This window comes from Bombina bombina, chromosome 3 (genome assembly GCF_027579735.1).
Source record: "Bombina bombina isolate aBomBom1 chromosome 3, aBomBom1.pri, whole genome shotgun sequence".
Lineage (NCBI taxonomy): Eukaryota > Metazoa > Chordata > Amphibia > Anura > Bombinatoridae > Bombina > Bombina bombina.
In genome coordinates this window covers 544,445,946-544,456,932 of record NC_069501.1, presented here as the reverse complement: position 1 = coordinate 544,456,932, position 10,987 = coordinate 544,445,946, and positions in this window count along the sequence as shown.

Here is a 10,987-nt window from a genome sequence, read left to right as displayed (position 1 = left end):
CTTCAGTTGTAGGGTGGAGGGTTCTCCAGATATCAATACATGCTAAATCTTGTATGGTACGATTGACTTTGTTGATGCAGAATGCTGGCGTGGTGGTTTTTTTTTGTGGAGCAGTCAAGCTTCGGATTCAGGGGCATATTTAGGTCACCTCCTACTATTAATGTACCATTTTGGTGTTCAAGGATTATGTTTGAGAGGTGTTTAAAAAAATTGTATTGTTTGACAGGTGTTGCATATACAGAGACCATGGTAACTGGTCAACCATACAAGAGACCCACAATAAGAATATATCTTCCATCACTATCTTTAACTGTACTTAGTTCATGGAAGGGGATATTCGCTTTAATTATTATTCCTACTCCCTGGATTTTTTTTTTCATATAGGAGGCATAGTATGCTTTCTCATATTTGTAATGGAATGTCTTGGGTTCTCTGCCTTTGAGAAAGTGGGTTTCCAGCAATAACTCTATATCGCCAGATTTGCGTTTTAAGTCTGATAAAGCTGTAGACCTTTTCCTAGGGGAGTTTAAACCTTTGACATTAATAGTAATAATTTTGAAGGCGTTGTTACCTTGCTGGTGAAGTTTGGTGGGAGTCATGGGTATTACTAATAGTAGGACTATGGAATTTATCTATTGGTATGCATACATCTTTATCTGAAGGGTTGTCGTGTGAATACATTGTGTGATGGAAAGACAACACATATAAAGCAGATAATTCAACATTGTAAAACATGAAAAACATTTCAACAACAAAAAACATAACATCATGAAAATGAACAAATAGCATCTCTCGTAGAAAGTGATGCAAAAGGTACATAGGGGGATGCCTCTTCCTCCCATCACCAAGGTAAGGTTGCCTTTATGTATAGAAGACTTAATGTCCAGGTCTTGATGAAGTCTCTTAACATATAAAAATTAGGTTAAGCGAGTCTGTCTTATTATCATGTTAGGTGGAACCTTATAGTCCATGACACTAATAACAATTGTTCCTAAATAACTGGTATTGATAACTAGGACATCATAGGAGGAATATAGGAACATATAGAACATGGAATCTGGAGAGCGTCCGCTGCAGCAGGTATATGACAAAATGGATGGTGAATTTCTATCACTTTTTCCCTCTGGTGACTTTTGTCCAAGAGGATGCTTGGTTAAAGGATGGGGAGTCTGTGGGAACCAGGGTCGGCTCCAGAACAAATTAAATGGGGGGGCATTTTTTTTTCACGAGGGGGCACGCATTTACAAAGCATGTATGAGAGTCAAAATAAGAGCAGCCCTACATATTCTGCAGGAAAGTGTAGCTTCTGAATGGCTTATCCCCCACTATTAACATTTGGAGAATATGTGCTAAATCCCTAGGTAAAAGAATGAAGTCTAAATCCTATGCAGTGCACTAAAACAGAGCCATTAAACTTGAGACCCCCAGTGCAATAGCTCCTTAAAAACAATTCACCCCTTAATCACCATGATCCAAAACCCTTAAACTTATTCTCAAATCTCAATCATGTCCCCTAAACAGCCATGCACTCCAAACCCCCCAATGCAATTAACCCCTTTGTTTGCAATAGCAGTGAGGATACTAGGTTTTCAGGTACTGGAAATTTTGTAGATTAGATATGAGAAATATATATATATATATATATATATATATATACAGGGAGTGCAGAATTATTAGGCAAGTTGTATTTTTGAGGATTAATTTTATTATTGAACAACAACCATGTTCTCAATGAACCCAAAAAACTCATTAATATCAAAGCTGAATATTTTTGGAAGTAGTTTTTAGTTTGTTTTTAGTTTTAGCTATTTTAGGGGGATATCTGTGTGTGCAGGTGACTATTACTGTGCATAATTATTAGGCAACTTAACAAAAAACAAATATATACCCATTTCAATTATTTATTTTTACCAGTGAAACCAATATAACATCTCAACATTCACAAATATACATTTCTGACATTCAAAAACAAAACAAAAACAAATCAGTGACCAATATAGCCACCTTTCTTTGCAAGGACACTCAAAAGCCTGCCATCCATGGATTCTGTCAGTGTTTTGATCTGTTCACCATCAACATTGCGTGCAGCAGCAACCACAGCCTCCCAGACACTGTTCAGAGAGGTGTACTGTTTTCCCTCCTTGTAAATCTCACATTTGATGATGGACCACAGGTTCTCAATGGGGTTCAGATCAGGTGAACAAGGAGGCCATGTCATTAGATTTTCTTCTTTTATACCCTTTCTTGCAAGCCACGCTGTGGTGGAGCATTGTCCTGCATGAAAATCATGTTTTTCTTGAAGGATGCAGACTTCTTCCTGTACCACTGCTTGAAAAAGGTGTCTTCCAGAAACTGGCAGTAGGACTGGGAGTTGAGCTTGACTCCATCCTCAACCTGAAAAGGCCCCACAAGCTCATCTTTGATGATACCAGCCCAAACCAGTACTCCACCTCCACCTTGCTGGCGTCTGAGTCGGACTGGAGCTCTCTGCCCTTTACCAATCCAGCCATGGGCCCATCCATCTGGCCCATCAAGACTCACTCTCATTTCATCAGTCCATAAAACCTTAGAAAAATCAGTCTTGAGATATTTCTTGGCCCAGTCTTGACGTTTCAGCTTGTGTGTCTTGTTCAGTGGTGGTCGTCTTTCAGCCTTTCTTACCTTGGCCATGTCTCTGAGTATTGCACACCTTGTGCTTTTGGACACTCCAGTGATGTTGCAGCTCTGAAATATGGCCAAACTGGTGGCAAGTGGCATCTTGGCAGCTGCACGCTTGACTTTTCTCAGTTCATGGGCAGTTATTTTGCGCCTTGGTTTTTCCACACGCTTCTTGCGACCCTGTTGACTATTTTGAATGAAACGCTTGATTGTTCGATGATCACGCTTCAGAAGCTTTGCAATTTTAAGAGTGCTGCATCCCTCTGCAAGATATCTCACTATTTTTGACTTTTCTGAGCCTGTCAAGTCCTTCTTTTGACCCATTTTGCCAAAGGAAAGGAAGTTGCCTAATAATTATGCACACCTGATATAGGGTGTTGATGTCATTAGACCACACCCCTTCTCATTACAGAGATGCACATCACCTAATATGCTTAATTGGTAGTAGGCTTTCGAGCCTATACAGCTTGGAGTAAGACAACATGCATAAAGAGGATGATGTGGTCAAAATACTAATTTGCCTAATAATTCTGCACTCCCTGTATATATATATATATATATATATATATATATATAAAGACAGTTTATGGCCTTGCAAGACAAATTGTTAGGATGTGTTTATTGTTTATTCAGCTGCATTAAAAGCATTTCCGAGTGTCACTAACAAAACATGTCAAGCAATTCAGACTCTCAATAATAATGAAATGGCATCCAATCCATCAGCTGACAGCACACACAAGCAATAGGACACATGAATAACACAGGTATGTGCAAATACATCCTACAGGCAATATAATGAGCCAAGCTGCACACAGTTATGTATTCAAGCACATACAGTAAATGGCAAATTCCTGATACCTTTAACAAACCTTAGAGCTGGCACGTAACATCCCTATTAGATCACAATGTACTATAGCAATGCTTCTGCTTTTTTATTATTATTATTTAGGAACCAACTTTCTAACCAATAAATACCAGGACAAGACATTAAAATTAAATTCATATAAATGGGATATGGGATGAAGTCAGCCTGCAATGTTTTTATTTTGTTTTTTGAATCAGCCCTAAGCCCTTGCATGTGGGAGGAAAGTTTGCAACAGAGGAGAGGGAGAGCTGGAACTCATTAACTTGCCTTACATAGCTGGGCTGGGGGTAACAGAGACAGCACATAGTGTGATAACAAGAGACTGCCCTGAGCACAGACAGCACATAGTGTGATAACAAGAGACTGCCCTGAGCACAGACAGCACATAGTGTGAAAACAAGAGACTGCCCTGAGCACAGACAGCACATAGTGTGATAACAAGAGACTGCCCTGAGCACAGACAGCACATATGTGATAACAAGAGACTGCCCTGAGCACAGACAGCACATAGTATGATAACAAGAGACTGCCCTGAGCACAGACAGCACATAGTATGATAACAAGAGACTGCCCTGAGCACAGACAGCACATAGTATGATAACAAGAGACTGCCCTGAGCACAGACAGCACATAGACAAAGCAAAGTGAGATCTCCATAATAACATATAGTGATTTCTTGTTAAAAGGAGACTGCAGAGAAGTGAAAGTAACTACTGAAGACAATTAGTACTGAAATTAATAAGTGGATTTACATTATACAGAGGCAGGGGCTGCTTGTAAAAGGCAACACAGTTACCTGACATCAGATGGTCACAGAGAGAGAGAACTATGCCCTGATAGTAATGGGAGAAAAGAACAGCTATACACAGGAAAGAAACAGGACCCACATACCAAAGCTTAGACCTGCTGAGCTCAATACACATGATTCTAGGCAGCACCTCGCTCAGGGCACACCGCCAGCAATACCAGAGAGGACTGGAGTCGGGAGAGCAGTGATAGAGAGGCACTCAGGAACAGAAACCAAATAAAATAAACAAACAGAGGGCGGGGGAGTGGGACAGATACAACAAATATGTGATCAATCACATATTTGTTGTATCTGTCCCACTCCCCCGCCCTCTGTTTGTTTATTTTCTTTGGTTTCCGTGGATCTGTTAGTAAGTGCAGGCAGGGAGGGTGACCGGCTGTGACCCGCACTAAATCAGTAATGACACTGACAGGCACGCATTCAGCTAAGCAGGAGGGAGTAGTAGAGGACTTGGGGAGGGAGGCTAATAATAGCTCTTACCTTATCATCTGCATCTGTTGATGCCTGTTTCCTAAAATTCCTCTGCTCCAGCACGGCTGTCTGCGTGCAGTCAGGGCTCAGACTCAGAGCAAATGTGCGCGCCAAAAGCAGCCAGCCAATAGGAAAAGCTTCTGGCTGAGCTGCACCAATGAATCTATTTTTTGATGAGCTGAAGCAATGGGCTGAGAGTCTGAGACCTGACTGACTGCACATTGTGACATTTGAGCGGGCACAAGTGCCCTGCCCCCAGAAAAGTTGCGGGGCAAAAAAATAAAAAAAATTAAGTAAAACAATTTAAAAAAAATAATTTTAACAAATCCTGTGTTTTGAGGGGTCGCAGCATTCCATTTGGGTGGGCATTGCCCCCCAAAGCCCCCCCTTGGAGCCGACCCTGGTGGGAACTGGTGTTGACACATCTCTAGCGAGATCCGGTGGTGGGGGAAATGAGAGTCCTAGGGATTTTGAGATGTTGCTTAAATCTGAAATATCCTTGTATATCAACATTTTTCTGTCTAGGGGGATAATCAAACTGAAGGGGAAACCCCAACGGTATTTAATTTTTTGGTCTTGGAGCACTGAGGTGATAAATTTCAATGACTTTCTTCTTTCTATTGTTGTTGAGCAGAGGTCTTGGTAGATTTGTAGGTCCTTGTTTAGGAATTGTAAAGGGTGCGTTTTTCTAGCTGCATTCCAGATTGACTCCCTTTCTTTGTAATGGAGTATTTTAACTATGATGTCTCTAGGTGGGGCGTCTGGCTTAGGACGTGGTCGTAGTGCTCTATGAGCACATTCTATTGACAATTCAGGTAATGTAATAGTGTCCGTAATCATATTAAAGAATTGGATGAGATAGGGGTGAAGGGTGTTATTTGTAATCTCTTCGGGAATACCTTGTATTCTCAGGTTCTGTGATCCATAAGTAAGGATTCCATCAGCTTTCATAAGTTGTTTGTGTCGGTATATGCAGGCGACGAGAGAAGGCTGCACGGAGCTTCAGCACAGCATGGCCATGTTCCTTCACGACCAAACTTCGCCCCTCATGATGTATTATATAGATTATTGACATAACTCAGAGGAATTGGTATCCTCACTGTGCAAAGTCATTTATGCATAGATTATATAAACTGTGCATTGCAGTTTTTTTTAATCTATGTAGCACACAGTTGTTGTATCTGTTTTATGTATAGAATGAAAAACAGCTTCATTTTAGATTACACACGGAGTGCTCTGCATTATGTGTGTACAAATACAGAGGGATCTGTATTGTGTATGCTTCAAAGAGGCCTGCATTGTGTGTGTGATCCAAATACTCAGGGGTCAAGTCCTACAAATAAAAGTGTGGGAACTCACCAAGACTTCCAACCCTCACAAGTATTATTGTTTTAAATATATGTATTTATATGTACTGTATATAATTTATATACTTTGGTTAAGGAAAACAAATTAGAGCCAATGAAGGGTTGATTTGTTGCCTTTTGGCCTGGGAAACCTCCTCTGTCACAGAGTCTCAACCACTCAATGTGCAATAGTCCTATTTCTGCTGAGGGGAGCTAAATAACCACAGAGCAAGCCACACAGAAATGTAAGCACCATGTGCTCCACACAGTGAGGGGTGATCACACAGCAGGACTGCTGACAGGCTTGCATTTAGTGTATTGCAGGAAGTGTTACTGCCCATTACTAGAGGATCTCACTATCCCTCTAACCAGACTGTGCTCCAGCTCCTCCCACCAACAGCAGCAGTGTTTACTGAAGCATTTCTGTTCTCTGTCCAGAGGCAACTTAGTTCCTCCAGAAAAAATAGTGCAGGAACTCCGTTCCCATGCGTTCCCGCTCGACTCTTGACCCCTGCAAATACTAATGCCTCTTCATTGTGTGTAATCCAAAGAGGTGTGTATTATGTGCGTAATCCGGATACAAACTGTTCTGCATCATGTGCAAATCCAGTTACAGACTAATCCAGATACAGACTAATCTCATCTGCATTGTGTGTTTAATCAAGATATAAACTATTCTGCATTATGTGGGTAATCCTGATACAAACCGTTCTCCAATATGTGTATTGTGCCAGATACAAACTACACTGCATTATACGGGTAATCTAGATACAAATTTGACTGCATTATGCGGGTGATCCAGATACAAACTGCTCTGCATTATGAGGGTAATCCAGGTACTAAATGCTTTGCTTTAAATTTGTAATCTAGATACAGCGGCCCATTTATCAAGATCTGTATGGAGCTTGTGGGCCCGTGTTTCTGGCGAGTCTTCAGATTCACCAGAAACAGCAGTTATGAAGCAGCGGTCTAAAGAATGCTGCTCCATAACCCTGTCCGCCTGCTCTGAAGAGCCAGACAGAGATCACCACAATTCAACCCCATCGAGTACGATTGGGTTGATTGACACCCCCCTGCTAGCGGCCGCGAGTCTGCAGGGGGCAGCGTTGCACCAGCAGCTCACAAGACATTTGATAAATGGGCCTCACAGACTGCTCCACATTATTTGAGTAATCCAGATTCAAACTGTTCTGCATTATGTGTATAATCCAGATAAACGCTACTGTGCATTATGTGTATACTCCTGATAGAAACTGCTTTGCATTATGTGGTAATCCTAATATAAACTGATAAACGTTTTTTCTCGGTAATTTAGACGGTTCTGAATTATGTGTTTAATCCAGATACGAATTGATCCTTGTTACTCAGTAACACAGGATCAGGCTGCTCTGCATTATGCATATAATCCTGATATAAATTGCTCCGCACCTCCGCTCCCCACCGCCTTCGCTCCGGATGAAGATAGAAGATGATGGAGCCGTCTGGATGACCTTCTCTGCCGGACTTCAGGAACAGTGAGTACCTATTTGGGGTTTAGTGTTAGGATTTTTTTTTATTTTTGTTTCTTTTAATTATTTTTAAGATTAGGGATTTAATTGGCTGGAAAAGAGCCCTTTTAAGGACAGTAAAAGAGTTGAATGCCCTTTTAAGGGCAATGCCCATCCAAATGCCCCTTTAGGGGCAATGGGTACTTTAGGTTTTTTAAGTATTTTTTTGGGGGGGGGGGTTTGGTGGGTGAGGGGTTTTACTGTTAGGGGGGATTTAGTAATTTTTAAATGTGAAACAGCTGTTAAACCTAGGGCAATGCCCTACAAAAGGCAATTTTAAGGGCTATTGGTAGTTTAGGGGGTGTTTTTATTTTGGGGGGCTTTTTATTTTCATAGGGATTAGGCTTAATTTTTTTGATCATTTTGTTTATATTTTTCTGTAATTTTAGATTATTTTTTGTCATTTAATGTTAGGTTTTATTTAAGTGTAACTTAGTATTGGGGTTAATTTAGGGAGTTTTAGGTTAGGTGGCTTAGTAATTTAATTAGTTACTGTATTTGCATTGGGGGGTTGGTGGTTAGGAGTTAATAGGTTAATTAGGCTTATTGCGGTGTGGGGGTTTGGCCATTTAGGGGTTGATAGGTTAATTAGGTTTATTGCGATGTTGGGGGTTGGCGGTTTAGGGGTTAATGGGTTAATTATGTTTATTGCGATGTGGGGGTTTGTCGGTTTAGGGGTTAATAGGTTAATTAGGTTTATTGCGATGTGAGGAGTTGGCAGTTAAGGGGTTAATATTTTAATTATGCTATTTGTGGATTGGGGTTAATTACTTTTTTATTTTGTGATGTGGGGGTTTGCGGTTTAGGTGTTTGTTAATACTTCGTGAGGGAGGTTAGTTTTTTTGTTATACTTTGTGCATAAGTTTACGTGTTTTTTATTCATTTCTTGCGGGGGGTTACGTGTTTTTTCAATATTTTGTGCGGGCGGTTGCGTGTGTTTTTTTAAGCCTTCGGGTTTGCCAACGCTGCATCCAGGTGGATTCCGAAAATGGCAGGGTGGTGAAATTCTTTTGGCTGTGATCGCAGCCAACACTCTTTTGGCTGCCTCACGCAGCCAACATTCCTTTGAGGATGCGTGTGCAACTGGCGATGGCAACGGACACGTTACAAACGTGATTATAGTATAGATATGGATAAACACTGCATTATGTAAGTAATCCAGATGCAAGGTGCTCTGATTATGGGCCAGATTACAAGTGCTAACGTCTGTGCGCAAGTGACAAGGGGTTTAACGTGGGTGTTTGCGCTCGTCAGGCTTACTGCTGGTATTACAAGTTGAAAGTAAATGCGATTGCTTGAGCACAGTCGCGATTTACGCTACAATGATTACCACGTCCTCAGAGGTCTGGTTAACTTTCGCAAAACAAAAAAAGTTGCACAAATACCCTTTAACACTTTTAGCTTGTTATTGCTATTGAAATCACCAGACACTCGGATACTGTTAATTTGTTTAGAATGTTTATTGAAGAGTTTTTCTTTTCAAACAGGATAGTGCCGTTGACAAATATATATATACCAAATATAGATTCCTCTATTAATGTTTCTGTTAAAATGTTTTGAACAGCAACTTTATTCCATTTTGGGACCACAGATACTCCGCTTTCCCGGCAGATGGAGACTACCAAAAAAAATGGACATGGATGAGGAAAGCGAATTGTGTTATTATACACTTAAATACAACAAAACAACTTGATGATATATGATCACAGATTGCTGTAAATTACGACTGATTACCCTCTGTATACCATTACTGTTATTGGATTCATTTTGACATTGTAAACTGGCATTCTATTTACAATAAATGTTTGAAGAAGAAAAATATTGCACAAAAAAGTTATAAGGGCTCAAAGATATGAGATCTCAGGTGTTAGGAAAAAAAAGGCAGTTGAAGGGCTTTAACATTGAGATACATACAGGGAGTGCAGAATTATTAGGCAAATGAGTATTTTGACCACATCATCCTCTTTATGCATGTTGTCTTACTCCAAGCTGTATAGGCTCGAAAGCCTACTACCAATTAAGCATATTAGGTGATGTGCATCTCTGTAATGAGAAGGGGTGTGGTCTAATGACATCAACAACCTATATCAGGTGTGCATAATTATTAGGCAACTTCCTTTCCTTTGGCAAAATGGGTCAAAAGAAGGACTTGACAGGCTCAGAAAAGTCAAAAATAGTGAGATGTCTTGCAGAGGGATGCAGCACTCTTAAAATTGCAAAGCTTCTGAAGCGTGATCATCGAACAATCAAGCGTTTCATTCAAAATAGTCAACAGGGTCGCAAGAAGCGCGTGGAAAAACCAAGGCGCAAAATAACTGCCCATGAACTGAGAAAAGTCAAGCGTGCAGCTGCCAAGATGCCACTTGCCACCAGTTTGGCCATATTTCAGAGCTGCAACATCACTGGAGTGCCCAAAAGCACAAGGTGTGCAATACTCAGAGACATGGCCAAGGTAAGAAAGGCTGAAAGACGACCACCACTGAACAAGACACACAAGCTGAAACGTCAAGACTGGGCCAAGAAATATCTCAAGACTGATTTTTCTAAGGTTTTATGGACTGATGAAATGAGAGTGAGTCTTGATGGGCCAGATGGATGGGCCCGTGGCTGGATTGGTAAAGGGCAGAGAGCTCCAGTCCGACTCAGATGCCAGCAAGGTGGAGGTGGAGTACTGGTTTGGGCTGGTATCATCAAAGATGAGCTTGTGGGGCCTTTTCGGGTTGAGGATGGAGTCAAGCTCAACTCCCAGTCCTACTGCCAGTTTCTGGAAGACACCTTCTTCAAGCAGTGGTACAGGAAGAAGTCTGCATCCTTCAAGAAAAACATGATTTTCATGCAGGACAATGCTCCATCACACGCGTCCAAGTACTCCACAGAGTGGCTGGCAAGAAAGGGTATAAAAGAAGAAAATCTAATGACATGGCCTCCTTGTTCACCTGATCTGAACCCCATTGAGAACCTGTGGTCCATCATCAAATGTGAGATTTACAAGGAGGGAAAACAGTACACCTCTCTGAACAGTGTCTGGGAGGCTGTGGTTGCTGCTGCACGCAATGTTGATGGTGAACAGATCAAAACACTGACAGAATCCATGGATGGAAGGCTTTTGAGTGTCCTTGCAAAGAAAGGTGGCTATATTGGTCACTGATTTGTTTTTGTATGTCAGAAATGTATATTTGTGAATGTTGAGATGTTATATTGGTTTCACTGGTAAAAATAAATCATTGAAATGGGTATATATTTGTTTTTTGTTAAGTTGCCTAATAATTATGCACAGTAATAGTCACCTGCA